This window comes from Zalophus californianus, chromosome 5 (assembly GCF_009762305.2).
Source record: "Zalophus californianus isolate mZalCal1 chromosome 5, mZalCal1.pri.v2, whole genome shotgun sequence".
Taxonomy (NCBI): Eukaryota; Metazoa; Chordata; class Mammalia; order Carnivora; family Otariidae; genus Zalophus; species Zalophus californianus.
In genome coordinates this window covers 151425869-151445921 of record NC_045599.1, presented here as the reverse complement: position 1 = coordinate 151445921, position 20053 = coordinate 151425869, and positions in this window count along the sequence as shown.

Genomic DNA, 20053 nt, shown 5'->3' with positions numbered 1-20053 from the left:
ATCTCAATCCATGGACTCAAGTGTGAAGGAAATAGAATTTTGTCTAGAAATGGGACTGCTCTCTCCCTTGAATCTTTTGCCCCTGGAAGGGCAGAAACCTAAGCCTGTCAGAAGGCATCATCCCAGCTTTGTGCCTGCTTGGGGGTGGGGTGTTCCATAGACAAAAGCATTGCGATGGGCTTCTCCTTAGGCTTCTGTCTCCCTAAGATGGTGTTAGGGGAGGGGGACCTCAGTCCATTCAGGTTGTTGGCACATGTCCCCTCCCACCAGACCCCTCTCCAGATGACTCACTGTGTCTTGGTTCTGGTGGAGACACTCCATACAACCCGGGTATGTAGGATTCCAATTCCTCCACCATAAAGCACTACCCGGAAAACACACGTGATGCAGTGGGAGCATCATGATGTCTCCCACTCCTCAGCACACACTGCATATACTCTGGTCTTTCGGCCAGCCTCCTCCACACAGAGACCCCAAGGCCCCTTCTCTGAGTGCTCTGGTCTGCCCATGTTTCCTTTCCTTTCCTTTCCTTTTCTTTCTTTCTTTCTTTCTTTCTTTTTCTTTCTTTCTTTCTTTCTTTCTTTCTTTCTTTCTTTCTTTCTTTCTTTCTTTCTTTCTTTCTTTCTTTCTTTCTTTCTCTTTCTTTCTTTCTCTTTCTTTCTTTCTTTCTTTCTTTCTTTCTTTCTTTCTTTCTTTCTTTCTTTCTTTCTTTCTTTCTTTCTCTCTCTCTCTCCCCCTCCCTCCCTCCTTCCTTCCTTCCTTCTTTTTCTTTTTTTCTTTCTCTTTTTCCTTCCTTCCTTCCTTCCTTCCTTCCTTCCTTCCTTCCTTCCTTCCTCCCTTCCTTCATTTTATGTGTACTTTCAGTGGTGACTTCCTGAGGGAAGATAAATCCAAATCCATTTTATTTTGGAATGCCAGAGGAGAAAGGGGCAATGCCATATAACATTTCCTATCCTGGGCATCTGTCACACGTGTACTAATGTAGCCTCCAGAGTTTTTGTTATACAAATGCCTCTTTTGCTCTTCCATGCTGCCCATGGCCCCACGTCCATTCTCTTGGTGGCCTCCAATTCAATACCCACATCCTGACTTACCTTTATGTAAGTGAAATTCTGCACAGACTGGTAGGTTGCTTCTTGGTAGCACGCCAGTCTTGTAATTAAACTGTTTTTATCGTGGGGTATAATGTCTCCATGTCACCTATCATATGACCCTAGGATAGCTGAGGCCTTGCTGTCCAGCTCACCACTCCATCCCCTATGTGAGCATCATCCTTTGCCTGTGGTAGATGGCTGGAAAATATTCACTGAAACAAAAAGACAAGGACAGTCTAGTGACTCCACTTCATATATTTACCTTTATCGCTATTAAGTCATCCCCCACCTATATTTCTGACATTGCATTTAAATTCTAAATCATGTTTGATCTTTAAATATCCATAGGTTTCAGGAACATGATTCCATACGCTGCTCTGAGTCACTGATGATGGCAGGACACAAAGGTGCCAATGATACAACTTTACCACTGGCACCTTTTAGATATGGTTATTCACCCAGCAATGGGGGGACTAACTAGATGTATTTGCAGGCTGTTTTTATTTATTTTTCTATTCGCTTCTCCACTTACTTTATCCCCAGCTTTGTTGAGATATAATGGGTATACAAAATACAACACATAATTAAGGTATACAATCTGCTGAGTTTGGACTAATTAATATACTTGTCCTATCATCTTCAGCAAGGTAAGGTAATAGATAATCTGTCACCTCCAAATGTTTCCATGCAAACCTTTGTGTTCTGTTGTGTTGCATTTTGTTTTGTATTTTGTTGAGCTCTAACCACTTAACATGAGCTCTAAACACTCAACAAATTTTAAGTGCACAATACCTTATTGTTAACTGTAAGCAGGACACAGCACAGCAGACCTTGGCCTTCCTCTGTAACTGTAATTTTATACTCCTTGGACAACCATTCCTATGTCCCTTTCCCCTCAGACCCTGGCAACCACCTTTCTATTATCTACTTCTGTATGTCTGGTCATTTTATATCCCTCGTGCAAGGGGAATCATGGTGTGTTTGTCCCTCTGTGTCTGACTTATTTCACTTAGCATGATGGCCTACAGGTTCATCCATGTTGTTCCCTGTGGCAGGATTGTCTTCATTTTTAAAGGGTGTTATATGAAACTGATGACTCACTAAATTCTACCCCTGAAACAAATAATACACTATATGTTAACTAACTTGAATTTAAGTAAGGAAAAAATTCCATTGTTGGTATAGACCACATTTTAAGTCATATGGTAGCTTGTGACAGAGGCAAGGGTTACAGGATATTGCCAATGATCAATATAACTCTATGGATCCACAAATCACAATGAAACCCGTGATACCAACAGAGTTACAATTAAAAATAATAGGTTTTAATGCATTTTAAAGATTTGATTAAGACACACAGAAAATATATGTGTCGTCCCAAACATTCACCTCTTTATACTCTTAAGAAACCCACCATGAACAGTCTGGTCACTGGCTTCGAAGGCCTACCTATTTCCCCACTAGCCACAGGCTCAGGTCATGCAGCACCAACCCCAGAACCTTCTCACCTCCTGGGTGTGTCAGTAGGATCTGGCTTGGGGTCTGTGATGGTGAGATTTTGTGTTGGCTTGACTGGGTTTGGAGCACACAGGTACTTAATCCAACACTAGTCTAGATGTTGCTGTGAATATATTTTGTAGATGTGGTCAAAATGTACACTGAGGTGGTTTTAGGGAAAAGAGATTATCTTCCATAATGTGGGTGTCCCTCCTCCAATTTGTTGAAGGTCTTCAGAGAAAAACAATTTTTATGGAGATTAGTGAATAGAAACCCTGCCTGAGTTTCCACCCTTGAAGGTCTGCTAACAAATTTTGGACTCACCAGCCCCCAGAATTGCATGAGCTAATTCCTTAAAATAAATTCCTATTTTGGTCTCTATCTGTCTCTCTATCTGTCTCTCTATCTGTCTATCTATCTATCTGTCTTTGTGCCATCTGTCTCCCTCTGGTGCACCTCTATCCCTGTGTATTTTTATCAGTATCTATATGCACACATGTCCTGTTCATTCTGTTTCTCTGAAGAACCCTGACTGACCTACCAAACAACTAATCCAAATATCTCCAACATTTTCCACAGAGCATGTCAAAAACATATGTCACCTTCTTTTTCCTGGACTGAGAATATTTATTTCTCTCATCTTTATTTTTTTCATATCATTTAGTTCTAGTCAACACTAGATTACTTTAGGTTATATTATATATAATAATATACTAAGGTATGTAATATTTCAATCATATCATATCGTATCATATCATAATGTTGTGTGTGTGTGTGTGCTTACCGTCTCTCTCTACGACAGCACTGAAAGGTGCAGGAGGACAGGAAATGTATCTGTTATGTTCTGTCCCATATGGTAAATCTCTTCTTGGTACATTGCAGTGGCTCCGTAAATACTTGCTGAAAGGATCCAGGGTGAGATTTGCAGCTCCGTTCATACGCATCCGTCTGATGAGTGTATCATACTGCATGGAAAAAAAACCAAGGAAGAAACTCATAGGGCTTTCTGCCTCATCTCATAGACACCTGGCTGAGCAGTAAATGATGGCATTGTGTTAATGAAAAATAAAAACAAATCCCAGAATGGGGTTGGGGAGGAAGGCCCGCACTAGGAGCCGGGGTTTTGGCCTGTTGGGGGCTTGCTCAGAGTGAGCGAGGGCAGCAGACCCTTTCACTGCTCAGGCCTTCCCTCTATTGCGGCGTCACGATTAGCGGCACCAGGCCTGACCCCAGGGCCTGGGTGCATGCCGTCTCCTCCAGCTGCTGGCCGTGAGGCTCTCCTGCTCCATTCCCCAGTCTCCTCATCTGAAAAGGGGATAATGCCAGCCAATGCCTGTGGGTGAGGATTCAGGAGGGTGGTGTGTGGCCAAGGTTCAGGGTGCTGCCTGGCACTGGGACCTGCCCCGGGGTGGGGGCGGGTGCCGCAGAAGTCAGGGGGCCGGAGCATCTACCGCTTCATCACACACCCTCCTCCTCTCGCTCCATCTGCTGACCTCACTTCTACCGGCCAATGACATCCAAAGTCTGGCCACAGAAGAAGGGATGAATATTTAATGGTCACTGAGTCTGAAAACAGCCCTAAGATTTTCAACTAATTGATATTTATATCAGCTAAATTTCATAGTATACTAATGTGTTGGTAAATGTTCTCCCGTTTTGCCTCTCGGTGGGCGAGTAGACCCTCTGTTCTTGAATTGAGCAAGTCTCCCGGCATCAACCCCCACCTGCAACTCCAAAGTGGACTGCAGTCCTCAAGGGGGTCCTGTGCTCCGCACTTAGTGAGGTGAAACATATAGTTTGGCACAAGTCAGTTAAGGGATATATGATGAATTAGTCAAATAGACAGGTGATGGATGGATGGATGTACAGACAGGTAGATAGATGAATACATACACAGGTAGATGATAGATAGGCAGCTAGGTAGAGAAATAGACTCATACCAAGACAACTGCAGACCCAACATCAATCTTCAGTCCTTGTTCCATTTTGTGTCACTCTCGAGATCTCCGCTCTCATACACATCTAGAATCATTTACTCTCTCTCTTCTTTAATTACAAGATACACTTCTTTGAAGAATAATCTAACATTTGATGTGCATGTGAGTCAATTAGAAAACCATCAGAGGTTCTGTACTCAGATGTCTACAGCCAGAACAAGCCCCGCCCACCTTTACCCCTCCCCTGTTCCAGGACGCCAAGGAAGGATCAGTCCCAGGCAGCACATTTTTTTAAACCTTTGAACAAAGACACCTAAATGCATAACGCTGTAATATTCAAATACTTTCTCAGCACAAGCTCACAAATCTGTTTTCAGTGTGATCTGATATTTGACTTCTTTTTTTTTTTTTTAAAGATTTTATTTATTCATTTATTTGAGAGAGAATGAGGTAGAGAGAGCATGAGACGGGGGAGGGTCTGAGGGAGAAGCAGACTCACCGCCGAGCAGGGAGCCTGATGCGGGACTCGATCCCGGGACTCCAGGATCATGACCTGAGCCGAAGGCAGTCGCTTAACCAACTGAGCCACCCAGGCGCCCTGATATTTGACTTCTTAAAAGAAATCTATAAATAACAAATTGACTAGGCATAGATATTTATCTTTTGTCTTGACATATGCAAAGCAATATTTTTTTAAAGTAATAAAAGGCCAGACTGAAAGTTGAACTATAAGGATGCGACACTTGAGAAAAGATGCCAAAATAGTGGGTGACCATAAAAAAAAAATCAACTGTGTTTTCCCCACAATAGGAGGGTTTGCCTTGAGCGACCACCAGCCACTCTCTGTGAGTCTCTGCTTGATGTCCAGGAGCTGACGTTCACCTAGAGACCTTTGGGCATCTAACTGCACCGTTCAATGTGTAATTAATCCTTAATTGAGGATTGAAGACTCTCAGCTTACTGCAGTCAGCCTCTCGTCCAGCAGGGAAATCTCTCTGTGTATTCCACCTTCATGTCTCCCAGGTGAGGATGGAGTCCCGTCCTACCCACAGGACAACTGGGCCATAGAAAAAAAGAAGCACTCTTCCCAAGGTAGTGGAGACATGGGTTGCGGAGGCAAAATGTCAGCCCTTGACAGAGAGGTGCTTCATTCCCTGAGAGGTGTCTCCTCTTCAGCGTACAGCACTACCTCAAGGCTGGGCTTTGGGGGGTTGCCCACAAGGAGAAACCAGACTGAAGTACGCTGGTGGCTGCCCTGTGGGCGGGTTACAGATCCTCCGCCCTCTGGTCTTGAGGAGCCGGGAACCATCGGTGCCCCCTGGCCCATGGCAGACCTACGGCCAGCACAAGTGGGGATCCCAGCCAGAAACGGGGACCTGCAGGACTCCCAGTGTGGCCGCCCAGGATCCTCCGCCACCCCCCCTCACCGGCAGAGACTGCGGGGGCACACTTCAGTCATCGGATTCTTTACATCCCTTACTGCAACTCCTTTGGATGTAAGACTCCCATGAGTTTTATGTGTGGATTTCAAAGGCCAGGTCACCAGGCCAGCAGAGCAAGGCTTGGTCCCCCGGAAGGGCCTTCATGCGGGGGGCGCACGGTGACAGCAAGCCACTGCCCTCCACACCGCCATCCACCAGCAGTGCCTTCCCGCCCATTCCGAATTCGTCTCCCCACTGACTGCCTTGAGGGGGCCGTGCCCAGTTTAAATACCTTGGTAAGGATAAGTTATCAAAGCAATTGTATCCCTGTTCTCAATGGTTCTGCTAGTGTGTGTCTGTTGTGGGCTCTTATTTCCTTATCCAGCAAGGCCGCTTTAATACAGAGATTAGACCCAGGGCAGAGCAGAGGATCTGCTAACCAGGGACATATTTTAAGATCAAATGCTCTTATTAATGCCTTATTGAAAAAATTAATTTCTAGTACAATGTTTCCTCTTAGAAATTTTAGTACTTTACTTTCCTGCAAAGTCTTAATGCGCTGGTTTAACTGCGGTAGATACTTGCTTCTGAGTGATTTTGCACACTGCTCTGTGTTCCCCAGTAAATGCATGTTGGGACAATATGGAAGGAAATAGGTCCCCAGGCTTCCTTCTGCCAGGCTTGTTCAATTGTTGCTGAAAGCCAAGTGGTTCTGTCTGGAGAGCTCCTTCCTCCATCCAGGAACATCAAGGCAGCAGGGTGTGAGAGGGACCTCTGGTTTCAGCCCCTAGTCCAGGGCAGGCAGGCAGGGCGGGACCTCTGCTGACAGCCCTCGGGACTGGTGGAGATGTCATTCACCTGGGGGCCAGAACAGGTGCGCCAACAGTTGGCAGGGGTGAGAACCGGTGGCAAGGGAGTCAGGTGGCCCAGCTACAGGAGGGAGGGCAGGGCCACAGGCGGGGACACGGGCAGTGGGTGTGCAGAGAGGTTGGGCCTGCAGAGATCCGGGCGGAGATGCCTTTCCCTGGGGGTGCGGATCTTGCCTCCATTTTGTGCAGTCCCGGAGAATGGCCTTAAAGTGTTTTCCAGCTGTTAGCAAATAAAAAGCGGCTTATTAGGAGGAGAAAGGGCTGCTAGGTTAGGAGCAAAGATCCCTATGGCATGTGGTAGAAACATGTGGGTTTTACCCCACACAGACTTACACAGGCCATTTCAAAATGATGAATCAAAGTTATCAGGCAAGTTTAAATTAAATTTCATATCCAAGCAGCATTTTTTTAAAAATCAAACATCATGTGTCTCTACTAGATGCCCGTCCAGCCACCCCGCCCTCCAGAGACGATTGTGGGCAGAGAAGCGCATTGCATACTTCAGGATGATTTCGATTAAAAAACCTAGCAGTTAGGGGCACCTAAAACCTAGCAGTTAAAAGAAAAAAAAAAAAAAGTACACAATAGGACAAAGTTCCACCGAACGGAAGTGATTGATTTCCCAAAGATGACAAGTCAAGGGGATGGTTTGGGTGTTTGTCTTCCCCCCTACAAAGATTTCCAGTTTCGCATTTTCCTGGGAAGTGTCTTGCTTTTATTCTGAATTCTTTGCTTTTACCAGTAAATGTGAAAGGGAGGGAAAGGATAATTTTTTAAATGACTCCAAAGATGATGCCAGTATTGGTTCATACTCCAAAGTGAGTGTGGTGATTTTAGCAGCGGAGTGAAAAGAGAGAAGGTGCTTTGCAGCAGAGCACTGGCTTTGGGTGGGCTTTCTGGTGAGGGAGGGGTGCAGGCGATCCGCCCAGGGTCCTCCACTCCCTTCTCTGGTCACCGCTGTGTGACAAAGACAAAGGCGCACCCCCCTTCCGTGAAGTTCTGGTCTGCTCGGCCCAGTGCCCCCGTCCCGCGGTCCCCAGAGGCCACCCTATCACTTCCTGTCACCAACTGGGTCACCTCTTTGCTCAGCTCTCTCCTGAGCCCTGCCGTTCAGGGCGAAAGAGAAATCCAGAGCTGTTGAATGATGATACGGGTAGTGAATTAAAAAAAAAAAAATTAAGTGCCAGCAACAACATCCAAATAAAAGGTGGCGGGCGGGTGTGGGAGAAAGCGGTCCCTGAAGAATGTGGGAAGATAAATAGGGCCCACACTTTGTTTCATTGTCAGGAGCACTCTGGGGTTATTTGAAGCTCTTATTTATGCTCTGTAAGCAGAACAATACTGGAGAAGAAATGATTAAATACCAGCTCTGTGAGCTGCAGACGTCTCATTGTGGTGTTGGGCTCACCACTGGGTGGTTCTGATAAAGGCAATCTGAGTTGATAGCTGATACAGTTTGCCAGGAGTCATCTGGGGCTGCTGACAGCTCAGGCGCTTTAATAAAATCATTAGAATGTAAATGTTTTTATTGCGGAATAAAGAGCCTCCAGCGAAGTTGACACTGCTCTCCCACCACTGAATGGGAGTGCGATTAGCATTCAAATGATATCATGATAGGCTGGTTATCTTTATTAAAATTTTTCAAATCGAGTCTTCATTTTGCATGATTGAGTTTTAAACAAATGCAATATCCAGTCGGCTGTTGAGCTGGCCTGAACACTCCTGAAATAATTAAAGTGCTCCTTTTATTTTTTTAAACATGTGTTTCATAAGAAATGAATTGGATTTGCTATTTTAATATGACAATATCTAGTTAGCTTTGCATAAAAACAGGGATGTTATAGCATAATTATTGAAAGTGTACAGCTTTTAAACATATGTTTCATAAAGCTGAATTCAATTTTCTGAAATATGACAATACCAGTCACTTGGTGAAGTGTAAAATCAAGAGATGGCTTGATTGCTGAGATCAATCCTGTGAAAGTCTTTGTAATTGATGGCGGCCCGTGGAGCACAGACCTGGTGTTTCAGAAGGGAGGGTCCTTTCCATGAACATTTACACCTGCCCCACCTCAGACGGTGGAAGGGGCTTCAGTGAATGCTTGGATTACAGGCACTTGACCATGAAAGCAGCGATTATCCAGAACAAACTAAACCCTCATTAACAGAAAGCTCAGCGAGGCTTGTGTGGATGTGAGCAGAACTGCGCGGTCTCCCAGCGAAATCTCTCACGCAGAGGGAGGCTGGCCAGGGCCATCCCTCTCTACACATCTAGCAAAATCCTTCACCCTGAGTCTGGGGTTCCTTTCTCCACACTGACCATTCTCAAAAGTCACATCGTGTTCCTGACTCAACAACTGTTTGCAAGACTACGGTGGGTGATTCTTGGTTATAAGGACTTGAGAAAATCAATGTAATAAATATTCCTTAAAAATATGTCCCTGGAATGGTTGGGGTATTGATTCAAAAAGGGAGGTTGCTGTAGAGCCAATTTCCTGGAAGGGGCAACTTTTGAAGAAGTGGCCAAGTGTTGCCCATGTTCTCCACGGAGAGGAGGAAGCACTGCTTCCCCTTCGACAGCAGATGTTTTTGTTAATTGCTTTTTTGCTGAGATAAAAAGAGATTTTACGAAAAATGACAATGTATTCTGTCAACCTATATTATCATATTAGCAGACTCTTAAATCTTGTAATAATATCTTTCTAATCAGAGTACAAATTCTGAATCAGATAGGCTTAATTGATACGTAAACTCATATGTGTGAATCTGCTTCATAAAGCTAAGGTCAATGTGCATATTGTAAGCTAGGAGTGCAGGAAATTTGACGTTGGGTTCTGAATTGGCAAATGTACCATACCTTCCTGCTCGAAGATGTCATTTCAGAGTGGGGTACCCAGGGGAGAAGGTTGAGCATTCAGGGCAAATGGAAACAAGTATTTCTTTTTTTTTTTTTTTTTTTCTTTTTAAATCACTATCCTAGAGAGGAGGTGTTGTGGTCAACATAGACAAAATAATTCCTTTACACAGTGTTTTAGATCTGTAGGTATTGTAAAATAACTCTTAATGTCATTGCAGGGGACAGAACCATGAGAGGACAGAGTCCTGTGCTCACAGGAACATTCCTTAATCCTGCCCAAAGAGCAGCTGGTGTGGTCAGTTTGTATTTCTACCTCAGGGAGAGAAAGCAGGGAGAATGGCCAGGAATCACGGAAGAGTCTCCAAGGAGAAAGTCCCTGGTGGCAGCCCCCCAGCCCGCCTTCAGAGAGGGTATTCCAACATATTAGCAACTCAAATGTAGACTGAGACACAAAAATCTGATGTGATCAAGTGAAAAATGACCCTATACGTGACTGTGATGGAGAACTGGGAAATGAAATAGAAACTACACCTTTCCAAAACAGGCTGCAGCATGAATTGCAAAACAGACAAACTCAAGCAAAACAATAGCAAAGCCATTGACAATCATCTGAGGCCAAACCCCTCATCACCAGGGTGCCCAGGCCCATGCTCTAGGGTAAGACCACAAACCCATCTACGGGTAACTCTGCATGGACCAGTGGTTTCTAAAGTGAGGCCAGTGACACCTAGGTTTATAAATTCTGACCATTCCCTGCCAAGGCACCCTATGAGTAAGTCCAGTTCTTTAAACTTTATGTGACCCTCCCTTAAAACACTCCAATTTCCCTGTGGTCTATGACATCTTTTGCTGCAGCAAGTAACACATATAACCTAACTGACTATAGGTGGCCTTCTACTGATGGCCACTGGCACCAATCCATTTTGGAAACCTTAATTCTTCCCATTTTCTCAGAGTTTTAGAGGAGGGAAGATCCACCAATGAGCTGGAATTAAAAACCCCCCTCAGTTGAAGCACATCGTGGTCCCTGAACAGATAGATGGATAAAGAAGATGTAGTACATATCATCTGCGAAAAGAGAGAGTTTGACATCTTCTTTGCCAATTTGAATACCTTTTATTTCTTTTTGTTGTCTGATTGCTGTGGCTAGGACTTCTAGTACTATGTTGAACAATAGTGGCAAGAGTGGGCATCCTTGACGTGTTCCTGATCTTAAGGGAAAGGCTCTCAGCTTTTCCCCATTGAGGATGATATTTGCTGTGGGTTTTTCATAGATGGATTTTATGAACTTGAGGCATGTTCCCTCTATCCCTATACTACAAAGAGTTTTAATCAGAAAAGGATGTTGTATTTTGTCAAATGCTTTTTCGGCATCGATTGAGAGGACCTTATGGTTCTTCTCCCTCCTCTTACTAATGTGTTCTATCACATCGATTGATTTTCAAATGTTGAACCACCCTTGCATCCCGGGGATAAATCCCACTTGGTTGTGGAGGATGATCTTTTTAATGTCTCGTTGGAATTGCCCTTAGGCATGCCACACCATTGACCTTAAGCACAGGGACAATCCTGGTAGATGGCTGAGTGAGTTGTCCCCAGTACTTGTGCATAGGAGTTATTCTCCTTACGGACTCTTCATCCCCTTGATCAAGCCCCTTCTGAGAGCTGGGTTCTGGTTATAAACAGATGCCTAAGATGTGAAGAAAGCCCTGCTGTCTTGGCCACAGAGCAAACATTAGGCGCCTGGCCCCGCAGTTACTGCTGACTCTGTTTGCAGCAAAGAAGTGAGGGCAGCATAGATTTTAGCCTGGGGCATAGAATCTACTGAACTCAGCAATAAATGAGTAAAGAGGGAGATCGAAAAGATGAGTCATGTTGTGGAATTGGTTGGCTTCTCTACTGGTAATTTCCCTAACAGACCGTGTACTCAAGTAGAGCATTTAATAGGTGTTTGCCTGACTGGTGTGACACTCTCCATCTGATGACCCAATCAGGCTTTCAAGTACTTACCTTCTAATAGATTTTTTTCTTCTTTATTTTTCAAAGCATTTGACTTTTATCTGACCATATATCAAGAGCTGAATTTCATGACTCATTTGATTAATATTGAACACCTGCAGTGTAAATAATAGTTCATATTTAAATTAGAGGGCTTGAATCACAAATGTGATGGTGTGGTTTATTTCAGAACAGTGGCTATTTTAGCCTTTTCCCATCTTTATATCAGAAGTTTTATTTTTCAATACAAAACAAAGACGGGAATGACCACAGGAGAAAGTGTGCCCTATGCCTCTTACCTGCATCGGAGGTCTGTGTTCTCTGCAGTTGGAATCTCCCATGTTGGAAATTCATGATAATTTTGCTCTTTTCCAATTAAACATATTATTCTTAGTTGTGTGTGTGTGTGTGTGTGTGTGTGTGTGTGTGTTTAATTGTGCTGCCTTAAATTGTTCACTTTCAGAATAGAATGAAGTCCTGGGTGAAAATGCTTTGTTGCAAAAGATTGAAACAAGATTAAATGTGTGCTGTTTGGCTTATGGACAATCACAGTCTGGGGGTGCGAATAACTTAGCCCCATGCACCTGGCACAAATGGAAGACAAAAAGAGAGAGATGGACTGAGAGCAAAGAGGGCTCCGAGAGACAGGAACCTCTCCTCCAACAGAAAGGCGGCAATTCCCTTCGGACTATTCTAATCACACAAAGGCCAAGTTATCTCAAAAGGATCCACTGTGTTTAATTTGACAACAAAGATCTGAGCTCTCAGTATCCTCTACTGATAGGAATCTTTCTCATACAACTGCACGGTTATAGGACACCACTGTAGGACAACAAGCCTCATGCTGGAGCGTAGAGCCCCATCGCCCCCTCCTCTAGGAGGTGCCTGAGGAATGGCCCATAGATTAGTGGGTTGGGCTAGAAAGACAAGATTCCAGTCAACATTTAGAGTATACAGTAATTTTAAGTATGAACTCCAAATGTGCATCTCATCTTTTATTTTAGCTGATGCTAGTGATTTGGTGTTCCTCTTTTAGCCTGAGAACGGGAAAGGATAGAAGCCACGCAGGTGTGCACCTGCCTCTGAAGGTGAAAAACTTTCTGCGCCTCCCATCTTTTCTTTTTTAAGATTTTTTTATTTTTAAGTTATCTCTACACCTAACATGGGAATTGAACTCACAAACCCGAGATCAAGAGTCACATGCCCTGCACACTGAGACAGCCAAGCGCCCCTCTGTGCTTCCTATCTTAAGGAAAGATAATGTGTAAGTCAATGCGAGGTCTCATTTTGTTTGTTTGTTCATTTGTTTGTTTTTGTTTTGTTTTCCTGTTTACTCACATGATTACCATACATGTGAGTCTAAAATCATGAAGTACAGGTGTGTGCATGGTGCACACATTCTGCCCCATTTCTAGGTCTCGCAAGAAAGTCTCTAATAGGAAAAGCCCATTTCTCCTACCTGAGCCCCATGCCTACTCCAAACGGACAACAGATTTTCCATATTGATATTATCAGACATTGGCAGTCTCAGCAGCAACAATACTAAACATATTGTCAGGGGAAGGAGGAAGTTGTTTTCTTTTTCTTTTCTTTTCTTTTTTGTTTTTTTCTTTCTTTTCCGTCTTTTAGCAGCTGGACTTAGAAAAGAAGACAGGCATGAAATTTGTGGGTAGATCTGTTTCAACAATGGCAAGAACTACCAATTGTGTAATCCAATTTCAACAGGGGATTTCTCTTTATCTTAATAACTAGTGAAATGGGTGGACCTCAAATTTCATTTCAGTTTGGAAACACGCCCAACATTTTGGAGATGTTTATTCCAAACTCAGCCAATGCTAGAAACTTCTCCAAGCTCTAAAATCTTTCCGGGAATTGCACCAAAGCAGATTTTTTGGTGAGATTTCTAATCCTTCCGGCTTCTGGAACAGCCTCCCCCCAAAATCCTTCAGTCATTCAGTGTCTAATTCAGACCAGAAGAAAGAGCATGGGCAATTCTGGAGAAGACAAATCACACACCCCTAAGAATTTATGTCCGCATTTCAGATCAAGTTTCAACGAAGTCCTGACTTTATCCAAATCATGCCTCCCCTTCTGACAACTTCGGGGAAGCTCTTCTACTGGTGTTTGTGTGTCTTAATCTCAGAGTGTTAGGAAAAGAATATGTCCCAACATGGCCAGGTTCTTCAAAAGGAGGGCAGTTGTGAATATAGGTGGGGATGTTAATATGCAGGTGGCTATTTTTGCAAAGCGTTTCTTCATCTTTTGCGGTCTCTTCCGACTCTGGAGATAAGCAATTCTATGGAGCCTTCTTCATTCCCGAGACGCTCCCTTTGTCGTGTGGAAAGGAATATTAAGAAGGAACGCTCAGGGTCAGCTGCTCCCCACAGCAGCCAAGTTCACGCTTCCTTGCTGTATCTGTGCTTGATTTTAAGGTGTTTTCCAGTCTTTGCTGACAATTGTGTCCAAAGACATAAGAATGTCAAAAGCACAAAGCTGTACAAGGACAAATAAAGATAGGGTTGGTGTAATTGAGAGCAGCGCAGAAACAAACATGTTGCACAAGGCAGGGGTGAGTCACTGGATGACAGACACAGTGCTGAAGGCCCAGCCGTGGTCCTGCAGCAGGTGGGGAGCACGGGGCCACACAGTCCAAGGGATCGGCGGAAAGGCCAGCTCTGAGTGAACTGGAGCCAGCGGAGAGAGGGCAGGCAGTCCTGAGAGCTGCCAGTCAGCCCTGTGGGCTCCAGGGACCTCGGAGCTCAGGGCCTGCAGGGGAAATTCAAACCACTGGTGCTCCTCAGGGCTCAAGGCACCTTCTACTCTGGCCAGTCTCAAAGTGGGTGGACCTCTCCCCTCCTGGGAGTTGCCTGTGACCCCTGGGAAGTCAAAGGGACGTCCCGACGTAGATGAAGCTGGGTCATCTCGGGAAAAGACACCCAAGGGAAAGCAGGTGTGCAAAGAAGACAAGAGGCGTCTTTGCTTCAACCAACAACACTGCATTGGTGGATCCAGGAAGCAGCTTAAAAACTTCCTAGTCAGTTGGGACTTGCAAAAAGCAACAAATGAAAAAGAGCAAGAACACAGACCTAGGGACAATCCTCTGATTCATCCCATCCATGTTTAAGAAGGGGCATCTACGAATTTCGAGAGTCTCTAATTTTTGTTTAAATGATATAAATGGATTTTGTTGTTTGTTTCTTCAGTCGGTCAATGGACATTTCTGGAGAGCCTATTGCCTGAGAGTCATCCCTCTAGGGCAATAATGAGAAATAGAGCTGGATAAAGTAGCTCCTCTGTTCTCCAGGACAAGTAAACCCATCACAGAACAGTGGCACGGGGTACCCTACATCTATGAGGGTCGCCGCCAAGCAGGACTTGGCTGAGGCGGGGGCAGGAGGAGGAAGGGTTGAAGGCCCGCAGGCTACATCTAGAGCCACACAGCATTTTCCCTGAATTCAAATCACTCGTGGGTTCTGTTTATTTCCCAACACATACTGTAGAGAAGATAGTAACACTTCACAGACCCCCAGAGATGATAGATGGTGATAACTCACCTGATTTGCTTTAGGTCTCTCTTTTCTATTGTAGTAAAAATATATATAAAATAAATTTTAGCGTTTTATTCATTTTTAAGTGTGCCATTTGGTTGCATCTGGTGCCTTCCCGCTACCCATCTCCTTCCGCAGAACTTAAACTCTGTCCTCACTGAGCACAGACTCCCCCGCCCCGAGCCCCCAGCCCCACCCTTGTGCTTCTGTCTTTGTGAATCCCACTCAGCTGGGACCTCAGGTGGGTAGAATCCTGCAGGATTTGTCCTTTTCCGACTGCCCCCTTTCTCTCTGTCTAATGTCTTCAGGGCTCATTCACAGTATAGCATGGCTATGATTGCCTCTCCTGCTTCAGGCTCAGTAACTTTCCATCGCACGTATGGACCACATAGCTTTATCCATCTGTCTGTCCATCAGTGGACACTTGGGTTGAGCTTCCCACCTTTTGGCTGCTATGAATAATGCTGCTGGGAACACAAAATTACATCCACAGTAAAAGTTGGCCCCTGCCTCCCCATCCAGGACCCCCATTCCCCTCTGAGTGGGGCACCACCATCCTGACATTACCCTTTATCACTCCTAAATATGTTATGGAAATTGTCAACTTATGTGTGTGTTCATAACTATACGTAACATTTTATGTGTTTGAAAATTAGCACACAATCTACACTGTGTAGTCTTGCAAAAGATTCAATAAGCATATTTCTACTTTTATAATATGAGAGAGAATGAAAAGAAAATTAGGATTTTAGAAAAGTCTAGTTGAGAGTTGAGGTATCATTTTTGCTAATTATGCCAATAATTATTTTAGTTTTTATTTTATCTCCTCTCAAGTACCTTAGTTGGTTTCAGAGACACATGCATTTAAAAGTACTTCTCAATAGAGGTTTTTAAAATGTATATATATTTTTTGGAAGAGGGGGATTGGGGCTCCATACAAGTGACAGGCCCTTGAAGAAGGAAGAGTGGAGGTCACCAGGAGTGGGGCACCTTGCTTTAACTAGTGTCGTCTTAGCTACAGTCATAGATCCAAGGCTTAGTTTTGTAGGGCTTTATTTCTCACACAGAAGCCCTGTCTGGTGGCTGGGCATCAGTGGGGTGGCTATTCATGCAACCACTGGGGTCAGGCAAGCAGTATCTGCCCTCCCAGCAAATGCCCCTGGTCATGGGCATTCCCCAGGCAGCAGGCAGAGCGAGCTGGGAGGATCAGGGCTGGCCCTACAGGGACCTCGTGCTGCCTCTGGCCACGTGTGGATGGTCAGCACCCAGCCTCGGGTCACAGCTAACCCTGGGGACTGGGTGGGTAGGCGGCGGGGGGTGGGGAGTGGGCATGACTGGACGAGCAGGTGTGGGGGCAGCAAGGTAGTCTTGTCCACGCTCATTTCACTGGCCTTACATCCAAAATGGGAATCAAGCCAGCATAAGTGGGACCTAAGAGGACTGTGTACAGTCCGGGGGCCTCGGGTCCTCCTGGGCAACCCGTGTCTCCACAATCTCTAAGCAGGTAAAGATCTCTCCAGAGCGCCCTCCCTGCCCTACCTGTCCAGAACTCTCGCTGGCTTCCTCCTCCCTGCCACACACCCTAACTTCCATCTTGCCGAATTTCTCTTTTCCTTCTGTTCTCCTTCCTAGTTCTGGAAGGTCCAAAGGTGCAAAGGTAAGGTGTGCTGGTGCTGAGCCAGGGGAAGACCCTGTGGCCCTTTTCTTGCCAGCTGTGGGCCCAATTCCACGGGAAATGTCGCACAAACAGCGGGACCTCTCCCAGGATTGGCCACCCATCTGGGGGACGCTGGGCACCCGAGAGCCCCACGGGCTCTTGTCTGGACTTCGCTCAGAGACCAAGCGTCCGTGTCCCACGTATAGACGCAGCACCTGGGTCCACAGGGTCAGCCACAAACTGACCTGCTTGGCACGGCTCCCGTGAAGAACCCCTTCGGAGTCCCAAACATTCTGCTTCCCGGGAGTCTGCTCCACCATTCAATTGTCTGGCGGCCAGTGTCAACCACAACAACACATGAACAAAACGAGAAAAGTTTTCTGTTTCAAGTTAAAAAGTATAAATATTATATTATTGATTCAGAAAGGAAATGTGCTGAGCGAGAACTCAAAGTACAGCTGAGGCGAACCCCAGGGACAGCTTATGGGATGGGATATGAGCACAGTTTTAGAATGAAAACAGATGCTGTTCTTCACGAAGGAGAAAAAAAAAAAGTTTTCCTTTTTGGTCAGAGCAGCAGGCTAACACCTGGACCAAAGATTTCAACTTGAAAATGTGCAATTACGTCTACTCTTGAGAACGGGGCAGAGCGAGGGAAGAGGTAACTCTGACGGTGCAAAGGAGCAGGAAGTCTGCACAGCCCTGCTCCATTGTGAGAGGAGCAAAGAGCCTCCCCAGCCCCGGCTCAGCTGGTGATTGGAAGACTAATGGAGATGAGGGAGCCATTGGATGGGCAGCCGTGACATCCCTCCATCTCTGTGCGGAGAGTTCCTGCAGGCACCCACGCACTTCCTGCCTCTCCCCCCACTGCATACTGAAACCCTCCCATGCTTCTGTCAACTCAACCAGGCACTTTCTCTCCCCCCGTAAGTTTGAGAGTTCCTTCGCCTTCACTCATCTGTCACTGCCATCATCGGCACTTAGAGCGTTCCACCAGCAACTTGCAAAGTGCTTACTCAGGTCTTTTATCCTCTCCACGTCAAAGTCGTTTGATACTGAGTGTAATTTTGCAAAGAAAAGCATCCCATGGGAGAGCTTTAGGAGATGCCTCTGTTTTTAACCTTGCTTCCAGAAAGAATTAGATACAAACACTTCCACTTAGTTCATTTGCTTTTCAAGTGAAAGGATCGTGTCTGATATCTGAACCTGATGTGGTGCAACGCTTAGGAGACGGATTTGAGAAGCACAGCTTGGCTCCCAGAGGCTTGGGCTGTATTGACCAGATGGTGACCAGATTTAAGCAATCGTAGTCTCCTGGTCAATGACTAAATTTCCTGTGCATATTTACTATCCATTAGTGTACAGAGTTCGTACTAGAGCAGTGTCTTGACACATGGGAGCAAAGTTGGCAGCTTTTTGGAGGGTCCCGGTTTGGTCTGTGTAAGGCATGTCCAGCGTCTGCATGCAAAGCCAGGTCTGGCCTTGGGTGGCTGTCTTTGTCCTGCTGGTATGGGCATGACTGCTTTCGAGGAAATGAGCAAGGTGAGCAAAATGGGGAGAAATCAGGAACCCGTCTCAGTCTTCCTTCATGTTGAAGAGGGGATGGCTGAAGATCACAGGTCTCTTGACTGTGAGGAGAAAGACCGTTCCTTCCAATCTCTCCCATCAGCCTTGTCAACCCTCCCCCCCATTCCCGTTGTTCAGAGTTGTCCACTATCACTGTGGAAAAGAAAGACCACTAACCTCCTATATCATATTAACCCACAACCCCAATGGAACTGATGTGGCTTAGCACCCTGTGATCGACCTCCAGCCCAAGTCTGCATCCCATACCCAGGGAAGGATTTCAAGGGGGCGACAATCATCTTGGAAGCTCCCTAAAGGGCCATCCATTTGATGACATACTTCATTATAATGTAAAAAACAACCACAAAAATAATCATATAAAATGTCAGCAGTGGTTATTAAAACAGCATTTTACATTGAGCAGACCAGGATCCAGACTCTTCCAAATTATTTTGGAATTAAGACAGCCATCTTGTACATTGGTACTCTTCGATAAATCATCTAAGATATCTGAACACCTAAGTAATCTAAATAATGGGATTGATGCAAAGGGCTGAAAAGGATCCCAGAAGAAACCAGTAGCTCTCTGGAAACAAGCCAACAGCCACGTGCACGTTAGCTGACCGTGCACCCCACGGAACGGTCAGCTAGCCCCAAGGTATCTCCTGCTGCTTCTTGTGGGGACTGAAGGTGAGGCCGCGGGTCAGGAGTCAAGCACATACCCGGCTGGGTCCAGAATGAGAGCAGGACTTCCGGCTTCGCGGGGATGCCCAGCACCGGTCCTACCCGTGAAAGACTGATGCCACTTCAGTTCAGTTGAATCGCATTTGTGCTCCTACCCACCTCTTTCTCCTCTAAAAATCAAGTCTCCAAAAGGAGCATACGGGACACAAGACACAAGGAAAAGGGCAGACGCATTGTGCCTGGAAAGGCCGTGTGGCCCTGGCGGCAGCGTCTGCTGAGACAAGCCACGGGCCCTGAGGGTCTGGCCCTGCCACCTGGGTCTTGGAGCTCCTGCTGCAGATTCAGCCCTCAGCCCCCTCCCTCACACACCCAGAGGGCTGTGAGCACGGCGTCCCCCAAACCAAAGGGCCCAGGCCTTGCTTATGGTAGCCATTCACCCCAAAATAGGGAAAGATGTATTTTGTAGCAAACAGAATAAAACAGACGAAAATCCTGGGACTCTTAAGTTTTCATTTCCTTCACTCTTCACATCCCAAGTTGTGACAGATGCACGGCTTTGCAATGGAAGTGTATCCGCCTTCGTCACCTTCTGTCCTGATGGCTTTGCTGACACAGGGCTCCGTTAACCATCGTTCCCAGCTCCTCTCCCGCTGCCCCCCACGTGAGGACGCCTGAATAGTGCCAGGCTGCTGCGGTGGGTTCTTTCTGCTCCATCAAGAGTGAGAAGTGACAATGTGACAATGAGCATCCTCGGAGGCTTGGGGGCCGCTCAGGAGCTAACTAAAGATTAACAAACCTTGCCTCACTCACCACTCCCCCTGCAAAGAAAGGGGCCCCTGGCTTTCAATGGGGGTTTTGTGGGTACAGCTCACAAAGGCACAGGCATAGAAAGGATCTGCCCTCCCCCCGGTGGGTCCAGCTGTAG